Genomic DNA, 27654 nt, shown 5'->3' with positions numbered 1-27654 from the left:
CGTCTTCAGATCAGCCAGACTGGTTTTCAAATACTCCATGTATCCGTCATCCGTTGTTACAGACATGTCGAAAATCAAGTGCTCTCCATAAACAGTCGTTCTCTTAAGTGACATTTCCGTACAATTCGGGCATTGTAATCTATTAATATCGTTCTGCACCAAATCATCAACGGCACGCTGCAGATAGTCCATTCCGTTGAGAACGATGATATTAATATTTATCGGCAATGTCACCGAAGAGTTATTCCTACCATACTGGCAATTTTCACACCGATATTCCGTAATACTGCTTGGGAAACTCTGGAAAACCACTTCACACAAATTCGCAGCGTTACACTTTGCGTTCAATCGGTGTACTTTCCTTGAAACTCGTATGGTAAAAATAGCTTCGACTGTATTTCCTATTTCCATTAAAATTTCTGCTCTTTCTTCATATAAACTGACATCTACCTTTTTCATTCCGAGAGCCTTTAGTGCAAATTTCCAAATGCGGTTGTCCTTATTCAAAATCTTCCTTTTGAATGACTCGCATGTCGAAATACCGTTGATGACGATTTGCATCAGCGAATCGAATGCACAAGTCTCCTGTACTTCAACTACTTTTCCTGAACATTTAATAGCTTTACAGCAGCTACCGTTCTTGAAAAATGGCAATTTCACACTACATTCCGCTTCGTCCACTGATTCTCCTAGTAAATTTGTATTAATGCTGCACATATTTAATTGCTTGTTAGTAACTGTGCAATTAAATAATGTGTCCTCCGATTTTTCTGGTTTTAAGTTAATAACTCCTTTCAAATCAGCACCGCATTTTGAACAAAATCCCACAAGCTTTGCATAGTTCGAACCAGGTTTAGATGAAAATTTCACAGAATAAAAACTAAATGAACAAACTAATTCTGTTTGTTCCTGAATTTTTTTCAAAAAAACTTCAGTCCAAGGGTATTTAAGCGAAATGTAGGATCTGCCATCGCTGTAGATTTTCTGCTGAAGCATGTCCTTCCAATCCTCTTTTGGAATTAATAAATTAAAATCAACTCCATGATTTTTTAGAACAGATTGATGTTCAGAAAGCGACAAGTCTTTAGAAGTAACTACCATACTAATCTTCTTTATCCCAAACGTGTTATAAACAAAGTCCAAAGTACCTCTGCGATTTTTTCGTAAAATTTGATATATATGATAAGGTGAACAAATACTTTTCTTGTGCATTCGCATTGCTTCCGAAATCGTCACGTAAACTTCATTGCTCGGAATGAAAACTACTCCATTTTCATCGATTGTTCTATGTATTGATAGAAGTTCAAGCAAATAAACTCTATCATACATTCTGGTAAAAACTCAACAATACCTAAAAACAGAAAAGTTAAAAATATTTAACTAAAGATTGAAATAAAAATCATTAAAAAAAATCAGTCCTTCAAAACAAAGTTAAAAGATTTCCAATAAAAAAGAAAAAGATAACTAGATAAGAGACTTCAGCAAATAAACATTAATAACTAAACATTACTTCATGTCATACCAGAAGTACTAAATACAAAAATTTAAGTAAAATTTTCGAGTTTTCAAATTTACGAGATAATTGTTTAAAAATACCACCAAAATCTTAACCCGGGAGTCTCGAACAAAAAATGTATGGCGAACTTTTTTGTTGGTCAAGCGGTTACTGAGCTACACACAGATAAATTTTTAAAAAAAATTTGAAAAATTAAATTTGCTAGATAATTGATTGGAAATGCCGCCAAAGTCTTAACCCGGGAGTCTCAAACAAAAAATGTATGGCGCACTTTTTGATTGGTCCAGCGGAAGCTGAGCTACAATCAGATAAATTTTTTAAAAAATTTCGAAAAGATTAAATGTGCGAGATAATTGATCGGGTATACTGACAAAGTCTTAACCCGAGAGTTTCGAACAAAAAATGTATGGCGCACTTTTTGATTGGTCCAGCGGATGCTCAGCTACACTCAGATAAATTTTTTTAAAAATTTTGAAAAATTAATTTTGCGAGATAATTAATCGGGAATACCGCCAAATTCTTAACCCGGGAGTCTCGAAAAAAAAATGTGTGGCGCACTTTTTGATTGGTCCAGCGGATGTTGAGCTACACTCAGATAAATTTTTTAAAAAATTTCGAAAAGATTAAATGTGCGAGATAATTGATCGGGTATACTGACAAAGTCTTAACCCGAGAGTTTCGAACAAAAAATGTATGGCGCACTTTTTGATTGGTCCAGCGGATGCTCAGCTACACTTAGATAAATTTTTTTAAAAATTTTGAAAAATTAATTTTGCGAGATAATTGATCGGGTATACGGCCAAAGTCTTAACCCGGGAGTTTCGATCAAAAAATGTATGGCGCACTTTTTGATTGATCCAGCGGATGCTGAGCTACACTCAGATAAATTTTTTAAAGAATTTTGAAAAATTAAATTTGCGAAATAATTATTAGAGAATACCGCCAAAGTCTTAACCCGGGAGTCTCAAACAGAAAATGTATGGCGCACTTTTTGATTGGTCCAGCGGATGCTGAGCTAAACTCAGATAAATTTTTTAAAAAATTAAATTTGCTATAAAAATGATCGGGAATACCGCCAAAGTCTTAACCCGGGAGTCTCGAACAAAAAATGTATGGCGCACTTTTTGATTGGTCCAGCGGATACTGAGCTACACTCAGATAAATTTTTTTAAAAATTTCGAAAAAATTAAATTTGCTAGATAATTGATTGGAAATGCCGCCAAAGTCTTAACCCGGGAGTCTCAAACAAAAAATGTATGGCGCACTTTTTGATTGGTCCAGCGGAAGCTGAGCTACAATCAGATACATTTTTTAAAAAATTTCGAAAAGATTAAATGTGCGAGATAATTGATCGGGTATACCGCCAAAGTCTTAACCCGGGAGTTTCGAACAAAAAATGTATGGCGCACTTTTTGATTGGTCCAGCGGATGCTGAGCTAAACTCAGATAAATTTTTTAAAAAATTTTTAAAAAATTAAATTTGCGATAAAAATGATTGGGAATACCGCCAAAGTCTTAACCCGGGAGTCTCGAACAAAAAATGTATGGCGCACTTTTTGATTGGTCCAGCGGATGCTGAGCTACACTCAGATAAATTTTTTAAAAAATTTTGAAAAATTAAATTTTCGAGATAATTAATCGGGAATACCGCCAAAGTCTTAACCCGGGAGTCTCGAACAAAAAATGTATGGCGCACTTTTTGATTGGTCCAGCGGATGCTGAGCTACAATCAGATAAATTTTTTTTAAAATTTGGAAAAATTAAATTTGCGAGATAATTAATCGGGAATACCGCCAAATTCTTAACCCGGGAGTCTCGAACAAAAAATGTATGGCGCACTTTTTGATTGGTCCAGCGGATGCTGAGCTACACTCAGATAAATTTTTTTAAAAATTTTGAAAAATTAAATTTGCGAGATAATTAATCGGGAATACCGCCAAATTCTTAACCCGGGAGTCTCGAACAAAAAATGTATGGCGCACTTTTTGATTGGTCCAGCGGATGCTGAGCTACACTCAGATAATTTTTTTAAAAAATTTTGAAAAATTTAATTTGCGATAAAAATGATCGGGAATACCGCCAAAGTCTTAACCCGGGAGTCTCGAACAAAAAATGTATGGCGCACCTTTTGATTGGTCCAGCGGATGCTGAGCTACACTCAGATAAATTTTTTTAAAAATTTTGAAAAATTAAATTTGCGATATAAATAATGGGGAATACCGCCAAAGTCTTAACCCGGGAGTCTCGAACAAAAAATGTATGGCGCACTTTTTGATTGGTCCAGCGGATGCTGAGCTACAATCAGATAAATTTTTTTAAAAATTTTGAAAAATTAAATTTGCGAGATAATTAATCGGGAATACCGCCAAATTCTTAACCCGGGAGTCTCGAAAAAAAAATGTATGGCGCACTTTTTGATTGGTCCAGCGGATGCTGAGCTACACTCAGATAAATTTTTTAAAAAATTTTGAAAAATTAAATTTTCGAGATAATTAATCGGGAATACCGCCAAAGTCTTAACCCGGGAGTCTCGAACAAAAAATGTATGGCGCACTTTTTGATTGGTCCAGCGGATGCTCAGCTACACTCAGATAAATTTTTTTAAAAATTTTGAAAAATTAATTTTGCGAGATAATTAATCGGGAATACCGCCAAATTCTTAACCCGGGAGTCTCGAACAAAAAATGTATGGCGCACTTTTTGATTGGTCCAGCGGATGCTGAGCTACAATCAGATAAATTTTTTTAAAAATTTTGAAAAATTAAATTTGCGAGATAATTAATCGGGAATACCGCCAAATTCTTAACCCGGGAGTCTCGAAAAAAAAATGTATGGCGCACCTTTTGATTGGTCCAGCGGATGCTGAGCTACACTCAGATAAATTTTTTAATAAATTTTGAAAAATTAAATTTTCGAGATAATTAATCGGGAATACCGCCAAAGTCTTAACCCGGGAGTCTCGAACAAAAAATGTATGGCGCACTTTTTGATTGGTCCAGCGGATGCTCAGCTACACTCAGATAAATTTTTTAAAAAATTTTGAAAAATTAAATTTGCGATAAAAATGATCAAGAATACCGCCAAAGTCTTAATTTGGGAGTTTTGAACAAAAAATGTACGGCGCACTTTTTGATTGGTCCAGCGGATGCTGAGCTACACTCAGATAAATTTTTTTAAAAATTTCGAAAAAATTAAATGTGCGAGATAATTGATCGGGTATACCGCCAAAGACTTAACCCGGGAGTTTCGAACAAAAAATGTATGGCGCACTTTTTCATTGGTCAAGCGGATGCTGAGGTACACTCAGATAAATTTTTTAAAAAATTTTGAAAAATTAAATTTGCGAGATAATTAATCGGGAATACCGCCAAAATCTTAACCCCAGAGTCTCGAACAAAAAATGTATGGCGCACTTTTTGATTGGTCCAGCGGATGCTGAGCTAAACTCAGATAAATTTTTTAAAAAATTTTAAAAAATTAAATTTGCTATAAAAATGATCGGGAATACCTCCAAAGTCTTAACCCGGGAGTCTCAAACAAAAAATGTATGGCGCACTTTTTGATTGGTCCAGCGGATGCTGAGGTACACTCAGATAAATTTTTTAAAAAATTTTGAAAAATTAAATTTGCGAGATAATTAATCGGGAATACCGCCAAAATCTTAACCCCAGAGTCTCGAACAAAAAATGTATGGCGCACTTTTTGATTGGTCCAGCGGATGCTGAGCTAAACTCAGATAAATTTTTTAAAAAATTTTTAAAAAATTAAATTTGCTATAAAAATGATCGGGAATACCGCCAAAGTCTTAACCCGGGAGTGTCGAACAAAAAATGTATGGCTCACTTTTTGATTGGTCCTGCGGATGCAGAGCTACACTCAGATAAATTTTTTAAAAAATTTTGAAAAATTAAATTTGCGATATAAATAATCGGGAATACCGCCAAAGTCTTAACCCGGGAGTCTCGAACAAAAAATGTATTGCTCACTTTTTGATTGGTCCAGCGGATGCTGAGCTACACTCAGATAAATTTTTTAAAAAATTTTGAAAAATTAAATTTGCGATAAAAATGATCGGGAATACCGCCAAAGTCTTAACCCGGGAGTATCGAACAAAAAATGTATGGCGCACTTTTTGATTGGTCCAGCGGATGCTGAGCTACACTCAGATAAATTTTTTAAAAAATTTTAAAAAATTAAATTAGCGAGATAATTAATCGGTAATAAAGCCAAAGTCTTAACCCGGGAGTCTCGAACAAAAAATGTATGGCGCACTTTTTGATTGGTCCAGCGGATGCTCAGCTACACTCAGATAAATTTTTTAAAAAATTTTGAAAAATTAAATTTGCGATAAAAATGATCAAGAATACCGCCAAAGTCTTAACCCGGGAGTCTCGAACAAAAAATGTATGGCGCACTTTTTGATTGGTCCAGCGGAGGCTGAGCTACACTCAGATAAATTTTTTAAAAAATTTTGAAAAATTAAATTTGCGATAAAAATGATCAAGAATACCGCCAAAGTCTTAACCCGGGAGTCTCCAACAAAAAATGTATGGCGCACTTTTTGATTGGTCCAGCGGATGCTGAGCTACACTCAGATAAATTTTTTAAAAAATTTTGAAAAATTAAATTTGCGAGATAATTAATCGGGAATACCGCCAACATCTTAACCCGGGAGTCTCAAACAAAAAATGTATGGCGCACTTTTTGACTGGTCCAGCGGATGCTCAGCTACACTCAGATAAATTTTTTTAAAAATTTTGAAAAATTAAATTTCCGATAAAAATGATCAAGAATACCGCCAAAGTCTTAACCCGGAAGTCTCGAACAAAAAATGTATGGCGCACTTTTTGATTGGTCCAGCGGATGCTCAGCTACACTCAGATAAATTTTTTAAAAAATTTTGAAAAATTAAATTTGCGATCAAAATGATCAAGAATACCGCCAAATTCTTAACCCGGGAGTCTCGAACAAAAAATGTATGGCGCACTTTTTGATTGGTCCAGCGGATGCTGAGCTACACTCAGATAAATTTTTTAAAAAATTTTGAAAAATTAAATTTGCGAGATAATTAATCGGGAATACCGCCAAAGTCTTAACCCGGGAGTCTCGAACAAAAAATGTATGGCGCACTTTTTGATTGGTCCAGCGGATGCTCAGCTACACTCAGATAAATTTTTTAAAAAATTTTGAAAAATTAAATTTGCGATAAAAATGATCAAGAATACCGCCAAAGTTTTAACCCGGGAGTCTCGAACAAAAAATGTATGGCGCACTTTTTGATTGGTCCAGCGGATGCTGAGCTACACTCAGATAAATTTTTTTAAAAATTTTGAAAAATTAATTTTGCGAGATAATTAATCGGGAATACCGCCAAATTCTTAACCCGGGAGTCTCGAAAAAAAAATGTGTGGCGCACTTTTTGATTGGTCCAGCGGATGTTGAGCTACACTCAGATAAATTTTTTAAAAAATTTCGAAAAGATTAAATGTGCGAGATAATTGATCGGGTATACTGACAAAGTCTTAACCCGAGAGTTTCGAACAAAAAATGTATGGCGCACTTTTTGATTGGTCCAGCGGATGCTGAGCTAAACTCAGATAAATTTTTTAAAAAATTTTTAAAAAATTAAATTTGCGATAAAAATGATTGGGAATACCGCCAAAGTCTTAACCCGGGAGTCTCGAACAAAAAATGTATGGCGCACTTTTTGATTGGTCCAGCGGATGCTGAGCTACACTCAGATAAATTTTTTAAAAAATTTTGAAAAATTAAATTTTCGAGATAATTAATCGGGAATACCGCCAAAGTCTTAACCCGGGAGTCTCGAACAAAAAATGTATAGCGCTCTTTTTGATTGGTCCAGCGGATGCTGAGCTACAATCAGATAAATTTTTTTTAAAATTTGGAAAAATTAAATTTGCGAGATAATTAATCGGGAATACCGCCAAATTCTTAACCCGGGAGTCTCGAACAAAAAATGTATGGCGCACTTTTTGATTGGTCCAGCGGATGCTGAGCTACACTCAGATAAATTTTTTTAAAAATTTTGAAAAATTAAATTTGCGAGATAATTAATCGGGAATACCGCCAAATTCTTAACCCGTGAGTCTCGAACAAAAAATGTATGGCGCACTTTTTGATTGGTCCAGCGGATGCTGAGCTACACTCAGATAATTTTTTTAAAAAATTTTGAAAAATTTAATTTGCGATAAAAATGATCGGGAATACCGCCAAAGTCTTAACCCGGGAGTCTCGAACAAAAAATGTATGGCGCACCTTTTGATTGGTCCAGCGGATGCTGAGCTACACTCAGATAAATTTTTTAAAAAATTTTGAAAAATTAAATTTGCGATATAAATAATGGGGAATACCGCCAAAGTCTTAACCCGGGAGTCTCAAACAAAAAATGTATGGCGCCATTTTTGATTGGTCCAGCAGATGCTCAGCTACACTCAGATAAATTTTTTAAAAAATTTTGAAAAATTAAATTTGCGATAAAAATGATCAAGAATACCGCCAAAGTCTTAACCCGGGAGTCTCGAACAAAAAATGTATGGCGCACTTTTTGATTGGTCCAGCGGATGCTCAGCTATACTCAGATAAATTTTTTTAAAAATTTCGAAAAGATTAAATGTGCGAGATAATTGATCGGGTATACCGCCAAATTCTTAACCCGGGAGTCTCGAAAAAAAAATGTATGGCGCACTTTTTGATTGGTCCAGCGGATGCTGAGCTATAATCAGATAAATTTTTTTAAAAATTTTGAAAAATTAAATTTGCGAGATAATTAATCGGGAATACCGCCAAATTCTTAACCCGGGAGTCTCGAACAAAAAATGTATGGCGCACTTTTTGATTGGTCCAGCGGATGCTGAGCTACAATCAGATAAATTTTTTTAAAAATTTTGAAAAATTAAATTTGCGAGATAATTAATCGGGAATACCGCCAAATTCTTAACCCGGGAGTCTCGAAAAAAAATGTATGGCGCACTTTTTGATTGGTCCAGCGGATGCTGAGCTACACTCAGATAAATTTTTTAATAAATTTTGAAAAATTAAATTTTCGAGATAATTAATCGGGAATACCGCCAAAGTCTTAACCCGGGAGTCTCGAACAAAAAATGTATGGCGCACTTTTTGATTGGTCCAGCGGATGCTCAGCTACACTCAGATAAATTTTTTAAAAAATTTTGAAAAATTAAATTTGCGATAAAAATGATCAAGAATACCGCCAAAGTCTTAATTTGGGAGTTTTGAACAAAAAATGTACGGCGCACTTTTTGATTGGTCCAGCGGATGCTGAGCTACACTCAGATAAATTTTTTTAAAAATTTCGAAAAGATTAAATGTGCGAGATAATTGATCGGGTATACCGCCAAAGACTTAACCCGGGAGTTTCGAACAAAAAATGTATGGCGCACTTTTTCATTGGTCAAGCGGATGCTGAGGTACACCCAGATAAATTTTTTAAAAAATTTTGAAAAATTAAATTTGCGAGATAATTAATCGGGAATACCGCCAAAATCTTAACCCCAGAGTCTCGAACAAAAAATGTATGGCGCACTTTTTGATTGGTCCAGCGGATGCTGAGCTAAACTCAGATAAATTTTTTAAAAAATTTTAAAAAATTAAATTTGCTATAAAAATGATCGGGAATACCTCCAAAGTCTTAACCCGGGAGTCTCAAACAAAAAATGTATGGCGCACTTTTTGATTGGTCCAGCGGATGCTGAGCTACAATCAGATAAATTTTTTTAAAAATTTTGAAAAATTAAATTTGCGAGATAATTAATCGGGAATACCGCCAAATTCTTAACCCGGGAGTCTCGAACAAAAAATGTATGGCGCACTTTTTGATTGGTCCAGCGGATGCTGAGCTAAACTCAGATAAATTTTTTAAAAAATTTTTAAAAAATTAAATTTGCTATAAAAATGATCGGGAATACCGCCAAAGTCTTAACCCGGGAGTGTCGAACAAAAAATGTATGGCGCACCTTTTGATTGGTCCAGCGAATGCTGAGCTACACTCAGATAAATTTTTTAAAAAATTTTGAAAAATTAAATTTGCGATATAAATAATCGGGAATACCGCCAAAGTCTTAACCCGGGAGTCTCGAACAAAAAATGTATGGCTTACTTTTTGACTGGTCCTGCGGATGCTGAGCTACACTCAGATAAATTTTTTAAAAAATTTTGAAAAATTAAATTTGCGATAAAAATGATCGGGAATACCGCCAAAGTCTTAACCCGGGAGTATCGAACAAAAAATGTATGGCGCACTTTTTGATTGGTCCAGCCGATGCTGAGCTACACTCAGATAAATTTTTTAAAAAATTTTAAAAAATTAAATTTGCGAGATAATTAATCTGTAATAAAGCCAAAGTCTTAACCCGGGAGTCTCGAACAAAAAATGTATGGCGCACTTTTTGATTGGTCCAGCGGATGCTCAGCTACACTCAGATAAATTTTTTAAAAAATTTTGAAAAATTAAATTTGCGATAAAAATGATCAAGAATACCGCCAAAGTCTTAACCCGGGAGTCTCGAACAAAAAATGTATGGCGCACTTTTTGATTGGTCCAGCGGAGGCTGAGCTACACTCAGATAAATTTTTTAAAAAATTTTGAAAAATTAAATTTGCGATAAAAATGATCAAGAATACCGCCAAAGTCTTAACCCGGGAGTCTCCAAAAAAAAATGTATGGCGCACTTTTTGATTGGTCCTGCGGATGCTGAGCTACACTCAGATAAATTTTTTAAAAAATTTTGAAAAATTAAATTTGCGAGATAATTAATCGGGAATACCGCCAACATCTTAACCCGGGAGTCTCAAAAAAAAATTTATGGCGCACTTTTTGACTGGTCCAGCGGATGCTCAGATACACTCAGATAAATTTTTTAAAAAATTTTGAAAAATTAAATTTCCGATAAAAATGATCAAGAATACCGCCAAAGTCTTAACCCGGAAGTCTCGAACAAAAAATGTATGGCGCACTTTTTGATTGGTCCAGCGGATGCTCAGCTACACTCAGATAAATTTTTTAAAAAATTTTGAAAAATTAAATTTGCGATCAAAATGATCAAGAATACCGCCAAATTCTTAACCCGGGAGTCTCGAACAAAAAATGTATGGCGCACTTTTTGATTGGTCCAGCGGATGCTGAGCTACACTCAGATAAATTTTTTAAAAAATTTTGAAAAATTAAATTTGCGAGATAATTAATCGGGAATACCGCCAAAGTCTTAACCCGGGAGTCTCGAACAAAAAATGTATGGCGCACTTTTTGATTGGTCCAGCGGATGCTCAGCTACACTCAGATAAATTTTTTAAAAAATTTTGAAAAATTAAATTTGCGATAAAAATGATCAAGAATACCGCCAAAGTTTTAACCCGGGAGTCTCGAACAAAAAATGTATGGCGCACTTTTTGATTGGTCCAGCGGATGCTGAGCTACACTCAGATAAATTTTTTTAAAAATTTCGAAAAGATTAAATGTGCGAGATAATTGATCGGGTATACCGCCAAAGTCTTAACCCGGGAGTTTCGAACAAAAAATGTATCACGCACTTTTTGATTGGTCCAGCGGATGCTGAGCTAAACTCAGATAAATTTTTTAAATTTTTCAAAATTAAATTTGCGATAAAAATGATCGGGAATACCGCCAAAGTCTTAACCCGGGAGTCTCAAACAAAAAATTTATGGCGCACTTTTTGATTGGTCCAGCGGATGCTGAGCTACAATCAGATAAATTTTTTTAAAAATTTTGAAAAATTAAATTTGCGAGATAATTAATCGGGAATACCGCCAAATTCTTAACCCGGGAGTCTCGAACAAAAAATGTATGGCGCACTTTTTGATTGGTCCAGCGGATGCTGAGCTAAACTCAGATAAATTTTTTAAAAAATTTTTAAAAAATTAAATTTGCTATAAAAATGATCGGGAATACCGCCAAAGTCATAACCCGGGAGTGTCGAAAAAAAATGTATGGCGCACCTTTTGATTGGTCCAGCGAATGCTGAGCTACACTCAGATAAATTTTTTAAAAAATTTTGAAAAATTAAATTTGCGATATAAATAATCGGGAATACCGCCAAAGTCTTAACCCGGGAGTCTCGAACAAAAAATGTATTGCTCACTTTTTGATTGGTCCAGCGGATGCTGAGCTACACTCAGATAAATTTTTTAAAAAATTTTGAAAAATTAAATTTGCGATAAAAATGATCGGGAATACCGCCAAAGTCTTAACCCGGGAGTATCGAACAAAAAATGTATGGCGCACTTTTTGATTGGTCCAGCGGATGCTGAGCTACACTCAGATAAATTTTTTAAAAAATTTTGAAAAATTAAATTTGCGAGATAATTAATCGGGAATACCGCCAAAGTCTTAACCCGGGAGTCTCGAACAAAAAATGTATGGCGCACTTTTTGATTGGTCCAGCGGATGCTCAGCTACACTCAGATAAATTTTTTAAAAAACTTTGAAAAATTAAATTTGCGATAAAAATGATCAAGAATACCGCCAAAGTCTTAACCCGGGAGTCTCGAACAAAAAATGTATGGCGCACTTTTTGATTGGTCCAGCGGAGGCTGAGCTACACTCAGATAAATTTTTTAAAAAATTTTGAAAAATTAAATTTGCGATAAAAATGATCAAGAATACCGCCAAAGTCTTAACCCGGGAGTCTCGAACAAAAAATGTATGGCGCACTTTTTGATTGGTCCAGCGGTTGCTGAGCTACACTCAGATAAATTTTTTAAAAAATTTTGAAAAATTAAATTTGCGATATAAATAATCGGAAATACCGCCAAAGTCTTAACCCGGAAGTCTCGAACAAAAAATGTATGGCGCACTTTTTGATTTGTCCAGCGGATGCTCAGCTACACTCAGATAAATTTTTTAAAAAATTTTGAAAAATTAAATTTGCGATCAAAATGATCAAGAATACCGCCAAATTCTTAACCCGGGAGTCTCGAACAAAAAATGTATGGCGCACTTTTTGATTGGTCCAGCGGATGCTGAGCTACACTCAGATAAATTTTTTAAAAAATTTTGAAAAATTAAATTTGCGAGATAATTAATCGGGAATACCGCCAAAGTCTTAACCCGGGAGTCTCGAACAAAAAATGTATGGCGCACTTTTTGATTGGTCCAGCGGATGCTGAGCTACACTCAGATAAATTTTTTAAAAAATTTTGAAAAATTAAATTTGCGATATAAATAATCGGGAATCCCGCCAAAGTCTTAACCCGGAAGTCTCGAACAAAAAATGTATGGCGCACTTTTTGATTTGTCCAGCGGATGCTCAGCTACACTCAGATAAATTTTTTAAAAAATTTTGAAAAATTAAATTTGCGATCAAAATGATCAAGAATACCGCCAAATTCTTAACCCGGGAGTCTCGAACAAAAAATGTATGGCGCACTTTTTGATTGGTCCAGCGGATGCTGAGCTACACTCAGATAAATTTTTTTAAAAATTTCGAAAAGATTAAATGTGCGAGATAATTGATCGGGTATACCGCCAAAGTCTTAACCCGGGAGTTTCGAACAAAAAATGTATAACGCACTTATTGATTGGTCCAGCGGATGCTGAGCTAAACTCAGATAAATTTTTTAAATTTTTCAAAATTAAATTTGCGATAAAAATGATCGGGAATACCGCCAAAGTCTTAACCCGGGAGTCTCAAACAAAAAATGTATGGCGCACTTTTTGATTGGTCCAGCGGATGCTGAGCTACAATCAGATAAATTTTTTTAAAAATTTTGAAAAATTAAATTTGCGAGATAATTAATCGGGAATACCGCCAAATTCTTAACCCGGGAGTCTCGAACAAAAAATGTATGGCGCACTTTTTGATTGGTCCAGCGAATGCTGAGCTACAATCAGATAAATTTTTTTAAAAATTTTGAAAAATTAAATTTGCGAGATAATTAATCGGGAATACCGCCAAATTCTTAACCCGGGAGTCTCGAACAAAAAATGTATGGCGCACTTTTTGATTGGTCCAGCGGATGCTGAGCTACACTCAGATAAATTTTTTAAAAAATTTTGAAAAATTAAATTTTCGAGATAATTAATCGGGAATACCGCCAAAGTCTTAACCGGGGAGTCTCGAACAAAAAATGTATGGCGCACTTTTTGATTGGTCAGGCGGATGCTCAGCTACACTCAGATAAATTTTTTAAAAAATTTTGAAAAATTAAATTTGCGATAAAAATGATCAAGAATACCGCCAAAGTCTTAACCCGGAAGTCTCGAACAAAAAATGTATGGCGCACTTTTTGATTGGTCCAGCGGATGCTCAGCTACACTCAGATAAATTTTTTAAAAAATTTTGAAAAATTAAATTTGCTATAAAAATGATCGGGAATACCGCCAAAGTCTTAACCCGGGAGTGTCGAACAAAAAATGTATGGCGCACCTTTTGATTGGTCCAGCGAATGCTGAGCTACACTCAGATAAATTTTTTAAAAAATTTTGAAAAATTAAATTTGCGATAAAAATGATCAAGAATACCGCTAAAGTCTTAACCCGGAAGTCTCGAACAAAAAATGTATGGCGCACTTTTTGATTGGTCCAGCGGATGCTCAGCTACACTCAGATAAATTTTTTAAAAAATTTTAAAAAATTAAATTTGCTATAAAAATGATCGGGAATACCTCCAAAGTCTTAACCCGGGAGTCTCAAACAAAAAATGTATGGCGCACTTTTTGATTGGTCCAGCGGATGCTGAGCTACAATCAGATAAATTTTTTTTAAAATTTTGAAAAATTAAATTTGCGAGATAATTAATCGGGAATACCGCCAAATTCTTAACCCGGGAGTCTCGAACAAAAAATGTATGGCGCACTTTTTGATTGGTCCAGCGGATGCTGAGCTAAACTCAGATAAATTTTTTAAAAAATTTTTAAAAAATTAAATTTGCTATAAAAATGATCGGGAATACCGCCAAAGTCTTAACCCGGGAGTGTCGAACAAAAAATGTATGGCGCACCTTTTGATTGGTCCAGCGAATGCTGAGCTACACTCAGATAAATTTTTTAAAAAATTTTGAAAAATTAAATTTGCGATAAAAATGATCAAGAATACCGCTAAAGTCTTAACCCGGAAGTCTCGAACAAAAAATGTATGGCGCACTTTTTGATTGGTCCAGCGGATGCTCAGCTACACTCAGATAAATTTTTTAAAAAATTTTGAAAAATTAAATTTGCGATAAAAATGATCAAGAATACCGCCAAATTCTTAACCCGGGAGTCTCGAACAAAAAATGTATTACGCACTTTTTGATTGGTCCAGCGGATGCTGAGCTACACTCAGATAAATTTTTTAAAAAATTTTGAAAAATTAAATTTGCGAGATAATTAATCGGGAATACCGCCAAAGTCTTAACCCGGGAGTCTCGAACAAAAAATGTATGGCGCACTTTTTGATTGGTCCAGCGGATGCTCAGCTACACTCAGATAAATTTTTTAAAAAATTTTGAAAAATTAAATTTGCGATAAAAATGATCGGGAATACCGCCAAAGTCTTAACCCGGGAGTCTCAAACAAAAAATGTATGGCGCACTTTTTGATTGGTCCAGCGGATGCTGAGCTACAATCAGATAAATTTTTTTAAAAATTTTGAAAAATTAAATTTGCGAGATAATTAATCGGGAATACCGCCAAAGTCTTAACCCGGGAGTCTCGAACAAAAAATGTATAGCGCACTTTTTGATTGGTCCAGCGGATGCTGAGCTAAACTCAGATAAATTTTTTAAAAAATTTTAAAAAATTAAATTTGCTATAAAAATGATCGGGAATACCTTCAAAGTCTTAACCCGGGAGTCTCGAACAAAAAATGTATGGCGCACTTTTTGATTGGTCCAGCGGATGCTGAGCTACACTCAGATAAATTTTTTAAAAAATTTTTAAAAAATTAAATTTGCTATAAAAATGATCGGGAATACCGCCAAAGTCTTAACCCGGGAGTGTCGAACAAAAAATGTATGGCGCACCTTTTGATTGGTCCAGCGAATGCTGAGCTACACTCAGATAAATTTTTTAAAAAATTTTGAAAAATTAAATTTGCGATATAAATAATCGGGAATACCGCCAAAGTCTTAACCCGGGAGTCTCGAACAAAAAATGTATGGCTCACTTTTTGATTGGTCCAGCGGATGCTGAGCTACACTCAGATAAATTTTTTAAAAAATTTTGAAAAATTAAATTTGCGATAAAAATGATCGGGAATACCGCCAAAGTCTTAACCCGGGAGTCTCGAACAAAAAATGTATGGCGCACCTTTTGATTGGTCCAGCGGATGCTGAGCTACACTCAGATAAATTTTTTAAAAAATTTTGAAAAATTAAATTTGCGAGATAATTAATCGGGAATACCGCCAACATCTTAACCCGGGAGTCTCAAACAAAAAATGTATGGCGCACTTTTTGATTGGTCCAGCGGATGCTGAGCTATACTCAGATAAATTTTTTAAAAAATTTTGAAAAATTAAATTTGCGATAAAAATGATCGAAAATACCGCCAAAGTCTTAACCCGGGAGTCTCGAACCAAAAAAGTATGGCGCACTTTTTGATTTGTCCAGCGGATGCTCAGCTACACTCAGATAAATTTTTTAAAAAATTTTGAAAAATTAAATTTGCGATCAAAATGATCAAGAATACCGCCAAATTCTTAACCGGGAGTCTCGAACAAAAAATGTATGGCGCACTTTTTGATTGGTCCAGCGGATGCTGAGCTACACTCAGATAAATTTTTTAAAAAATTTTGAAAAATTAAATTTGCGAGATAATTAATCGGGAATACCGCCAAAGTCTTAACCCGGGAGTCTCGAACAAAAAATGTATGGCGCACTTTTTGATTGGTCCAGCGGATGCTGAGCTACACTCAGATAAATTTTTTAAAAAATTTTGAAAAATTAAATTTGCGATATAAATAATCGGGAATACCGCCAAAGTCTTAACCCGGAAGTCTCGAACAAAAAATGTATGGCGCACTTTTTGATTTGTCCAGCGGATGCTCAGCTACACTCAGATAAATTTTTTAAAAAATTTTAAAAAATTAAATTTGCGATCAAAATGATCAAGAATACCGCCAAATTCTTAACCCGGGAGTCTCGAACAAAAAATGTATGGCGCACTTTTTGATTGGTCCAGCGGATGCTGAGCTACACTCAGATAAATTTTTTAAAAAATTTTGAAAAATTAAATTTGCGAGATAATTAATCGGGAATACCGCCAAAGTCTTAACCCGGGAGTCTCGAACAAAAAATGTATGGCGCACTTTTTGATTGGTCCAGCGGATGCTCAGCTACACTCAGATAAATTTTTTAAAAAATTTTGAAAAATTAAATTTGCGATAAAAATGATCAAGAATACCGCCAAAGTTTTAACCCGGGAGTCTCGAACAAAAAATGTATGGCGCACTTTTTGATTGGTCCAGCGGATGCTGAGCTACACTCAGATAAATTTTTTTAAAAATTTCGAAAAGATTAAATGTGCGAGATAATTAATCGGGTATACCGCCAAAGTCTTAACCCGGGAGTTTCGAACAAAAAATGTATAACGCACTTATTGATTGGTCCAGCGGATGCTGAGCTAAACTCAGATAAATTTTTTAAATTTTTCAAAATTAAATTTGCGATAAAAATGATCGGGAATACCGCCAAAGTCTTAACCCGGGAGTCTCAAACAAAAAATGTATGGCGCACTTTTTGATTGGTCCAGCGGATGCTGAGCTACAATCAGATAAATTTTTTTAAAAATTTTGAAAAATTAAATTTGCGAAATAATTAATCGGGAATACCGCCAAATTCTTAACCCGGGAGTCTCGAACAAAAAATGTATGGCGCACTTTTTGATTGGTCCAGCGAATGCTGAGCTACAATCAGATAAATTTTTTTAAAAATTTTGAAAAATTAAATTTGCGAGATAATTAATCGGGAATACCGCCAAATTCTTAACCCGGGAGTCTCGAACAAAAAATGTATGGCGCACTTTTTGATTGGTCCAGCGGATGCTGAGCTACACTCAGATAAATTTTTTAAAAAATTTTGAAAAATTAAATTTTCGAGATAATTAATCGGGAATACCGCCAAAGTCTTAACCCGGGAGTCTCGAACAAAAAATGTATGGCGCACTTTTTGATTGGTCCAGCGGATGCTCAGCTACACTCAGATAAATTTTTTAAAAAATTTTGAAAAATTAAATTTGCGAGATAATTAATCGGGAATACCGCCAAATTCTTAACCCGGGAGTCTCGAACAAAAAATGTATGGCGCACTTTTTGATTGGTCCAGCGGATGCTGAGCTACACTCAGATAAATTTTTTAAAAAATTTTGAAAAATTAAATTTTCGAGATAATTAATCGGGAATACCGCCAAAGTCTTAACCCGGGAGTCTCGAACAAAAAATGTATGGCGCACTTTTTGATTGGTCCAGCGGATGCTCAGCTACACTCAGATAAATTTTTTAAAAAATTTTGAAAAATTAAATTTGCTATAAAAATGATCGGGAATACCGCCAAAGTCTTAACCCGGGAGTGTCGAACAAAAAATGTATGGCGCACCTTTTGATTGGTCCAGCGAATGCTGAGCTACACTCAGATAAATTTTTTAAAAAATTTTGAAAAATTAAATTTGCGATAAAAATGATCAAGAATACCGCCAAAGTCTTAACCCGGGAGTCTCGAACAAAAAATGTATGGCGCACCTTTTGATTGGTCCAGCGGATGCTGAGCTACAATCAGATAAATTTTTTTAAAAATTTTGAAAAATTAAATTTGCGATATAAATAATCGGGAATACCGCCAAAGTCTTAACCCGGGAGTCTCGAACAAAAAATGTATGGCTCACTTTTTGATTGGTCCAGCGGATGCTGAGCTACACTCAGATAAATTTTTTAAAAAATTTTGAAAAATTAAATTTGCGATAAAAATGATCGGGAATACCGCCAAAGTCTTAACCCGGGAGTCTCGAACAAAAAATGTATGGCGCACCTTTTGATTGGTCCAGCGGATGCTGAGCTACACTCAGATAAATTTTTTAAAAAATTTTGAAAAATTAAATTTGCGAGATAATTAATCGGGAATACCGCCAACATCTTAACCCGGGAGTCTCAAACAAAAAATGTATGGCGCACTTTTTGATTGGTCCAGCGGATGCTGAGCTATACTCAGATAAATTTTTTAAAAAATTTTGAAAAATTAAATTTGCGATAAAAATGATCGAAAATACCGCCAAAGTCTTAACCCGGGAGTCTCGAACCAAAAAAGTATGGCGCACTTTTTGATTGGTCCAGCGGATGCTGAGCTACACTCAGATAAATTTTTTAAAAAATTTTTAAAAAATTAAATTTGCTATAAAAATGATCGTGAATACCTCCAAAGTCTTAACCCGGGAGTCTCAAACAAAAAATGTATGGCGCACTTTTTGATTGGTCCAGCGGATGCTGAGGTACACCCAGATAAATTTTTTTAAAAATTTCGAAAAATTAAATTTGCGAGATAATTAATCGGGAATACCGCCAAATTCTTAACCCGGGAGTCTCGAACAAAAAATGTATGGCTCACTTTTTGATTGGTCCAGCGGATGCTGAGCTACACTCAGATAAATTTTTTAAAAAATTTTGAAAAATTAAATTTGCGATAAAAATGATCGGGAATACCGCCAAATTCTTAACCCGGGAGTCTCGAACAAAAAATGTATGGCGCACTTTTTGATTGGTCCAGCGAATGCTGAGCTACAATCAGATAAATTTTTTTAAAAATTTTGAAAAATTAAATTTGCGAGATAATTAATCGGGAATACCGCCAAATTCTTAACCCGGGAGTCTCGAACAAAAAATGTATGGCTCACTTTTTGATTGGTCCAGCGGATGCTGAGCTACACTCAGATAAATTTTTTAAAAAATTTTGAAAAATTAAATTTGCGATAAAAATGATCGGGAATACCGCCAAATTCTTAACCCGGGAGTCTCGAACAAAAAATGTATGGCGCACTTTTTGATTGGTCCAGCGAATGCTGAGCTACAATCAGATAAATTTTTTTAAAAATTTTGAAAAATTAAATTTGCGAGATAATTAATCGGGAATACCGCCAAATTCTTAACCCGGGAGTCTCGAACAAAAAATGTATGGCGCACTTTTTGATTGGTCCAGCGGATGCTGAGCTACACTCAGATAAATTTTTTAAAAAATTTTGAAAAATTAAATTTTCGAGATAATTAATCGGGAATACCGCCAAAGTCTTAACCCGGGAGTCTCGAACAAAAAATGTATGGCGCACTTTTTGATTGGTCCAGCGGATGCTCAGCTACACTCAGATAAATTTTTTAAAAAATTTTGAAAAATTAATTTTGCGATAAAAATGATCAAGAATACCGCCAAAGTCTTAACCCGGAAGTCTCGAACAAAAAATGTATGGCGCACTTTTTGATTGGTCCAGCGGATGCTCAGCTACACTCAGATAAATTTTTTAAAAAATTTTGAAAAATTAAATTTGCTATAAAAATGATCGGGAATAACGCCAAAGTCTTAACCCGGGAGTGTCGAACAAAAAATGTATGGCGCACCTTTTGATTGGTCCAGCGAATGCTGAGCTACACTCAGATAAATTTTTTAAAAAATTTTGAAAAATTAAATTTGCGATAAAAATGATCAAGAATACCGCCAAAGTCTTAACCCGGAAGTCTCGAACAAAAAATGTATGGAGCACTTTTTGATTGGTCCAGCGGATGCTCAGCTACACTCAGATAAATTTTTTTAAAAATTTCGAAAAGATTAAATGTGCGAGATAATTGATCGGGTATACCGCCAAAGTCTTAACCCGGGAGTTTTGAACAAAAAATGTACGGCGCACTTTTTGATTGGTCCAGCGGATGCTGAGCTACACTCAGATAAATTTTTTTAAAAATTTCGAAAAGATTAAATGTGCGAGATAATTGATCGGGTATACCGCCAAAGACTTAACCCGGGAGTTTCGAACAAAAAATGTATGGCGTACTTTTTCATTGGTCAAGCGGATGCTGAGGTACACCCAGATAAATTTTTTAAAAAATTTTAAAAAATTAAATTTGCGAGATAATTAATCGGGAATACCGCCAAAATCTTAACCCGAGAGTCTCGAACAAAAAATGTATGGCGCACTTTTTGATTGGTCCAGCGGATGCTGAGCTAAACTCAGATAAATTTTTTAAAAAATTTTAAAAAATTAAATTTGCTATAAAAATGATCGGGAATACCTCCAAAGTCTTAACCCGGGAGTCTCAAACAAAAAATGTATGGCGCACTTTTTGATTGGTCCAGCGGATGCTGAGCTACAATCAGATAAATTTTTTTAAAAATTTTGAAAAATTAAATTTGCGATATAAATAATCGGGAATACCGCCAAAGTCTTAACCCGGGAGTCTCGAACAAAAAATGTATGGCTCACTTTTTGATTGGTCCAGCGGATGCTGAGCTACACTCAGATAAATTTTTTAAAAAATTTTGAAAAATTAAATTTGCGATAAAAATGATCGGGAATACCGCCAAAGTCTTAACCCGGGAGTCTCGAACAAAAAATGTATGGCGCACCTTTTGATTGGTCCAGCGGATGCTGAGCTACACTCAGATAAATTTTTTAAAAAATTTTGAAAAATTAAATTTGCGAGATAATTAATCGGGAATACCGCCAACATCTTAACCCGGGAGTCTCAAACAAAAAATGTATGGCGCACTTTTTGATTGGTCCAGCGGATGCTGAGCTATACTCAGATAAATTTTTTAAAAAATTTTGAAAAATTAAATTTGCGATAAAAATGATCGAAAATACCGCCAAAGTCTTAACCCGGGAGTCTCGAACCAAAAAAGTATGGCGCACTTTTTGATTGGTCCAGCGGATGCTGAGCTACACTCAGATAAATTTTTTAAAAAATTTTTAAAAAATTAAATTTGCTATAAAAATGATCGTGAACACCTCCAAAGTCTTAACCCGGGAGTCTCAAACAAAAAATGTATGGCGCACTTTTTGATTGGTCCAGCGGATGCTGAGCTACAATCAGATAAATTTTTTTAAAAATTTTGAAAAATTAAATTTGCGAGATAATTAATCGGGAATACCGCCAAATTCTTAACCCGGGAGTCTCGAACAAAAAATGTATAGCGCACTTTTTGATTGGTCCAGCGGATGCTGAGATAAACTCAGATAAATTTTTTAAAAAATTAAATTTGCGATAAAAATGATCGGGAATACCGCCAAAGTCTTAACCCGGGAGTCTAGAACAAAAAATGTATGGCGCACTTTTTGATTGGTCCAGCGGATGCTGAGCTACAATCAGATAAATTTTTTAAAAAATTTTGAAAAATTAAATTTGCGATAAAAATGATCGGGAATACCGCCAAAGTCTTAACCCGGGAGTCGCGAACAAAAAATGTATGGCGCACTTTTTGATTGGTCCAGCGGATGCTGAGGTACACCCAGATAAATTTTTTTAAAAATTTCGAAAAATTAAATTTGCGAGATAATTAATCGGGAATACCGCCAAATTCTTAACCCGGGAGTCTCGAACAAAAAATGTATGGCTCACTTTTTGATTGGTCCAGCGGATGCTGAGCTACACTCAGATAAATTTTTTAAAAAATTTTGAAAAATTAAATTTGCGATAAAAATGATCGGGAATACCGCCAAAGTCTTAACCCGGGAGTCTCGAACAAAAAATGTATGGCGCACCTTTTGATTGGTCCAGCGGATGCTGAGCTACACTCAGATAAATTTTTTAAAAAATTTTGAAAAATTAAATTTGCGAGATAATTAATCGGGAATACCGCCAACATCTTAACCCGGGAGTCTCAAACAAAAAATGTATGGCGCACTTTTTGATTGGTCCAGCGGATGCTGAGCTATACTCAGATAAATTTTTTAAAAAATTTTGAAAAATTAAATTTGCGATAAAAATGATCGAAAATACCGCCAAAGTCTTAACCCGGGAGTCTCGAACAAAAAATGTATGGAGCACTTTTTGATTGGTCCAGCGGATGCTGAGCTACACTCAGATAAATTTTTTTAAAAATTTCGAAAAGATTAAATGTGCGAGATAATTGATCGGGTATACCGCCAAAGTCTTAACCCTGGAGTTTAGAACAAAAAATGTACGGCGCACTTTTTGATTGGTCCAGCGGATGCTGAGCTACACTCAGATAAATTTTTTTAAAAATTTCGAAAAGATTAAATGTGCGAGATAATTGATCGGGTATACCGCCAAAGACTTAACCCGGGAGTTTCGAACAAAAAATGTATGGCGTACTTTTTCATTGGTCAAGCGGATGCTGAGGTACACCCAGATAAATTTTTTAAAAAATTTTAAAAAATTAAATTTGCGAGATAATTAATCGGGAATACCGCCAAAATCTTAACCCGAGAGTCTCGAACAAAAAATGTATGGCGCACTTTTTGATTGGTCCAGCGGATGCTGAGCTAAACTCAGATAAATTTTTTAAAAAATTTTAAAAAATTAAATTTGCTATAAAAATGATCGGGAATACCTCCAAAGTCTTAACCCGGGAGTCTCAAACAAAAAATGTATGGCGCACTTTTTGATTGGTCCAGCGGATGCTGAGCTACAATCAGATAAATTTTTTTAAAAATTTTGAAAAATTAAATTTGCGATATAAATAATCGGGAATACCGCCAAAGTCTTAACCCGGGAGTCTCGAACAAAAAATGTATGGCTCACTTTTTGATTGGTCCAGCGGATGCTGAGCTACACTCAGATAAATTTTTTAAAAAATTTTGAAAAATTAAATTTGCGATAAAAATGATCGGGAATACCGCCAAAGTCTTAACCCGGGAGTCTCGAACAAAAAATGTATGGCGCACCTTTTGATTGGTCCAGCGGATGCTGAGCTACACTCAGATAAATTTTTTAAAAAATTTTGAAAAATTAAATTTGCGAGATAATTAATCGGGAATACCGCCAACATCTTAACCCGGGAGTCTCAAACAAAAAATGTATGGCGCACTTTTTGATTGGTCCAGCGGATGCTGAGCTATACTCAGATAAATTTTTTAAAAAATTTTGAAAAATTAAATTTGCGATAAAAATGATCGAAAATACCGCCAAAGTCTTAACCCGGGAGTCTCGAACCAAAAAAGTATGGCGCACTTTTTGATTGGTCCAGCGGATGCTGAGCTACACTCAGATAAATTTTTTAAAAAATTTTTAAAAAATTAAATTTGCTATAAAAATGATCGTGAACACCTCCAAAGTCTTAACCCGGGAGTCTCAAACAAAAAATGTATGGCGCACTTTTTGATTGGTCCAGCGGATGCTGAGCTACAATCAGATAAATTTTTTTAAAAATTTTGAAAAATTAAATTTGCGAGATAATTAATCGGGAATACCGCCAAATTCTTAACCCGGGAGTCTCGAACAAAAAATGTATAGCGCACTTTTTGATTGGTCCAGCGGATGCTGAGATAAACTCAGATAAATTTTTTAAAAAATTAAATTTGCGATAAAAATGATCGGGAATACCGCCAAAGTCTTAACCCGGGAGTCTAGAACAAAAAATGTATGGCGCACTTTTTTATTGGTCCAGCGGATGCTGAGCTACAATCAGATAAATTTTTTAAAAAATTTTGAAAAATTAAATTTGCGATAAAAATGATCGGGAATACCGCCAAAGTCTTAACCCGGGAGTCGCGAACAAAAAATGTATGGCGCACTTTTTGATTGGTCCAGCGGATGCTGAGGTACACCCAGATAAATTTTTTTAAAAATTTCGAAAAATTAAATTTGCGAGATAATTAATCGGGAATACCGCCAAATTCTTAACCCGGGAGTCTCGAACAAAAAATGTATGGCTCACTTTTTGATTGGTCCAGCGGATGCTGAGCTACACTCAGATAAATTTTTTAAAAAATTTTGAAAAATTAAATTTGCGATAAAAATGATCGGGAATACCGCCAAAGTCTTAACCCGGGAGTCTCGAACAAAAAATGTATGGCGCACCTTTCGAATGGTCCAGCGGATGCTGAGCTACACTCAGATAAATTTTTTAAAAAATTTTGAAAAATTAAATTTGCGAGATAATTAATCGGGAATACCGCCAACATCTTAACCCGGGAGTCTCAAACAAAAAATGTATGGCGCACTTTTTGATTGGTCCAGCGGATGCTGAGCTATACTCAGATAAATTTTTTAAAAAATTTTGAAAAATTAAATTTGCGATAAAAATGATCGAAAATACCGCCAAAGTCTTAACCCGGGAGTCTCGAACCAAAAAAGTATGGCGCACTTTTTGATTGGTCCAGCGGATGCTGAGCTACACTCAGATAAATTTTTTAAAAAATTTTTAAAAAATTAAATTTGCTATAAAAATGATCGTGAATACCTCCAAAGTCTTAACCCGGGAGTCTCAAACAAAAAATGTATGGCGCACTTTTTGATTGGTCCAGCGGATGCTGAGCTACAATCAGATAAATTTTTTTAAAAATTTTGAAAAATTAAATTTGCGAGATAATTAATCGGGAATACCGCCAAATTCTTAACCCGGGAGTCTCGAACAAAAAATGTATAGCGCACTTTTTGATTGGTCCAGCGGATGCTGAGATAAACTCAGATAAATTTTTTAAAAAATTAAATTTGCGATAAAAATGATCGGGAATACCGCCAAAGTCTTAACCCGGGAGTCTAGAACAAAAAATGTATGGCGCACTTTTTGATTGGTCCAGCGGATGCTGAGCTACAATCAGATAAATTTTTTTAAAAATTTTGAAAAATTAAATTTGCGATATAAATAATCGGGAATACCGCCAAAGTCTTAACCCGGGAGTCTCGAACAAAAAATGTATGGCTCACTTTTTGATTGGTCCAGCGGATGCTGAGCTACACTCAGATAAATTTTTTAAAAAATTTTGAAAAATTAAATTTGCGATAAAAATGATCGGGAATACCGCCAAAGTCTTAACCCGGGAGTCTCGAACAAAAAATGTATGGCGCACCTTTTGATTGGTCCAGCGGATGCTGAGCTACACTCAGATAAATTTTTTAAAAAATTTTGAAAAATTAAATTTGCGAGATAATTAATCGGGAATACCGCCAACATCTTAACCCGGGAGTCTCAAACAAAAAATGTATGGCGCACTTTTTGATTGGTCCAGCGGATGCTGAGCTATACTCAGATAAATTTTTTAAAAAATTTTGAAAAATTAAATTTGCGATAAAAATGATCGAAAATACCGCCAAAGTCTTAACCCGGGAGTCTCGAACCAAAAAAGTATGGCGCACTTTTTGATTGGTCCAGCGGATGCTGAGCTACACTCAGATAAATTTTTTAAAAAATTTTTAAAAAATTAAATTTGCGATAAAAATGATCGGGAATACCGCCAAAGTCTTAACCCGGGAGTCTAGAACAAAAAATGTATGGCGCACTTTTTGATTGGTCCAGCGGATGCTGAGCTACAATCAGATAAATTTTTTAAAAAATTTTGAAAAATTAAATTTGCGATAAAAATGATCGGGAATACCGCCAAAGTCTTAACCCGGGAGTCGCGAACAAAAAATGTATGGCTCACTTTTTGATTGGTCCAGCGGATGCTGAGCTACACTCAGATAAATTTTTTAAAAAATTTTGAAAAATTAAATTTGCGATAAAAATGATCGGGAATACCGCCAAAGTCTTAACCCGGGAGTCTCGAACAAAAAATGTATGGCGCACCTTTTGATTGGTCCAGCGGATGCTGAGCTACACTCAGATAAATTTTTTAAAAAATTTTGAAAAATTAAATTTGCGAGATAATTAATCGGGAATACCGCCAACATCTTAACCCGGGAGTCTCAAACAAAAAATGTATGGCGCACTTTTTGATTGGTCCAGCGGATGCTGAGCTACAATCAGATAAATTTTTTAAAAAATTTTGAAAAATTAAATTTGCGATAAAAATGATCGGGAATACCGCCAAAGTCTTAACCCGGGAGTCGCGAACAAAAAATGTATGGCGCACTTTTTGATTGGTCCAGCGGATGCTGAGGTACACCCAGATAAATTTTTTTAAAAATTTCGAAAAATTAAATTTGCGAGATAATTAATCGGGAATACCGCCAAATTCTTAACCCGGGAGTCGCGAACAAAAAATGTATGGCGCACTTTTTGATTGGTCCAGCGGATGCTGAGCTACACTCAGATAAATTTTTTAAAAAATTTTGAAAAATTAAATTTGCGAGATAATTAATCGGGAATACCGCCAAAATCTTAACCCGAGAGTTTCGAACAAAATATATTTTCTTTCAACAAATGAAAAAGTAAGCTTGAGTGAATGGTTAATTGGTATTGATTATTTAATTAATTTTCGCAAAGTTTTTTTATATAGTGATCCAGATGAAAATCAAAAAATATTTTACAAATTGACACTGACTATGATAATGTTAAAATACCAATTCAATAAGTTTAAAAATTATATTTTTATTATTTTTTGTAATTATTTATTGTAATAAAAAACATTTTTAAATATATGTTTTTTTACAAAATATAAATATGTGTCATATTTAAATATAAAGTTTAAAATTATCTTTTGTTATCATGATAAAAATAACTTAACAAGTATCATATCAGATAAATGAAATAAAGCTTTACTAAGTAGTCAAATTTCTAACTATAAATATATTAGGGTTTAATTCACTATAATTTTTCTCTCCATGTAAAATATAAGCTTTATTGATTTTTCAAACTTAGGAGTTATTTAATAATTATTAATAAATAATATTATTTAACAATTAATTAATTTTATTTTTATAATGACAGTATATTAATTTTATATTAAGTATATAAAAGATTCACCTCAGGATTAGGTTGATTAAAACTGAATTTTAACTATATTGTTCCCAGCTTGAAGAAGTTCACTGTTATAGAAAAAATTGATACTGTTGTCCCAAAATGTCCAACATATTCTGGTCGAAAAATATTTATGAAATTATATTTTTGTGTCACTGAATTAAAGAGAAAAAATAAATTTTCTTCGTGAATTTTTATTGTAATTTTTTATTGTAATTATATTTTATAATATTTAAAAATATTTTTTTTTTATTTATTATAAATAATTATTTAATTACTACTTAAACAAATATCATTAACACCTGTAGTGTGCAAATATTAATATAA

At 34.5% G+C, this 27654-nt stretch overlaps 1 long non-coding RNA gene across 1 annotated transcript in view; it reads right to left on the bottom strand.

Annotated features, from left to right (window-relative positions):
- Window positions 1-1138: 1138 nt before the first annotated feature.
- Window positions 1139-27654, bottom strand: part of LOC127289193 (uncharacterized) — a 30888-nt gene continuing 4372 nt past the window's right edge. The window contains exon 3 of the long non-coding RNA XR_007844137.1: window positions 1139-1351. This is a non-coding gene — a long non-coding RNA (uncharacterized LOC127289193). The remainder of the gene's footprint in view (window positions 1352-27654) is intronic.

The sequence above is a fragment of the Leptopilina boulardi genome, unplaced genomic scaffold (assembly GCF_019393585.1).
Source record: "Leptopilina boulardi isolate dan_hultmark-lab unplaced genomic scaffold, ZJU_Lbou_2.1 LbouV2_40, whole genome shotgun sequence".
In the NCBI taxonomy this organism is placed as follows: domain Eukaryota; kingdom Metazoa; phylum Arthropoda; class Insecta; order Hymenoptera; family Figitidae; genus Leptopilina; species Leptopilina boulardi.
The sequence above is the reverse complement of the archived record's forward strand: the minus strand, read 5'-3'. Positions and strand labels throughout refer to the sequence as shown.